This window comes from Priapulus caudatus, unplaced genomic scaffold (assembly GCF_000485595.1).
Source record: "Priapulus caudatus unplaced genomic scaffold, Priapulus_caudatus-5.0.1 Scaffold39, whole genome shotgun sequence".
NCBI lineage: Eukaryota > Metazoa > Priapulida > Priapulimorpha > Priapulimorphida > Priapulidae > Priapulus > Priapulus caudatus.
The window spans coordinates 268,220-269,590 of NW_014577100.1; positions in this window are offsets into that span (position 1 = coordinate 268,220).

Consider the following 1,371-nt stretch of genomic DNA (forward strand, 5'->3'; position numbering starts at 1 on the left):
AATGTATGGGCAAATGGCGCTGCGACGTCGGTCGCCGTTGACTGCCAAGATAATATTCTTCGGCCGTTCTTATATTTTAATACGGTTAATATTTGGGACCCACGCTAGGCCACATATATAGTATTTGTATGACGGGGGCCTAAGTCCATGCACCTATATAGAATTGTAATAATAGAATAGTGTATGATGGGGGCCCAAAGCCACATATAGTATTTGTATGGCGGGGGCCCAAGGCCACCTATATAGTATTATAATAATAGTGTATGCTGGGGGCCCAAGGCCACATATTTAGTATTTGTATGACGGGGGCCTAAAGCCACCTATATAGTATTGTAATAATATAGAATAGGGTATGGTGGGGCCCCAAGGCCACATATATAGTATTTGTATAACGGGGGCCTAAGGTCACCTATATAGAATTGTAATAATAGTGTATGATGGGGGCCCAAAATATAACTCCTCTGGCGAGATATTGCGCATGCGCTAACACACTAACTTAGCCAGATTGTGTACTGGCTGGTATACGCAGCAGGGACCTTACATGCAGGGTGTTCCTCCTATTTCTTAAATGATGTCTACTGATGGAATGTTATCATATAAATCTATGATAGGATAACTCCTCTTCATTTTAAATGCATAATCTTTGCAAAATACGATTTCTCTCGGGAGATATTGCGCATGCGCGCTCACCGTGTTAGGCGTGCAGTGCCATCTGAGGCAAACTTCATAATATAGCTTGCTGAGGGAGAGAGGGGATGGGGGACTGAGGAAAGGCGGCAGGGAAGATAGCTGGGGGCGGTAGAATATTAAGGAGGCTGAGCGAGGGACAGGGGAGCTATAAGGGGAAAGACGTGCGGGCATAAAGTAGGTGTTTTGTACCCTACATGCTAGGGCGCTCTCCTAATTATAAACACAGGTCTAGTGATAAAAGTGTACTAGGGAAATCTATGCTGAGATACCCCCTAACCATTTTAAATGCATATTCATCACAAAATATAACGCCTCTGGTGAGATATTACGCATGCGCTAACGCACTAACGTAGCCAGATTGTGTACTGGCTGTTATACGCAGATGTGAGATTACATGCAAGGTCTTAATTCCTCCTATTTATTAAATGATGTCTACTGATGGAATGTTATTATATAAATTGATGCTAGAATAACTCCTCTTCATTTTAAATGAATCATCTTTGCAAAATACGATTTCTCCCGGGAGATATTGCGCATGCGCGCGCACCGTGTTAGGCGTGCAGTGTCGTCTGAGGAAAACTTCATAATATAGCTTGATACGGGGGAGAGGGAATCGGAGACTGAGGAAAGGCGGCAGGGAAGATAGCTGGGGGCGGTAGAAGAAGAAGGAGGCTGAGCGAG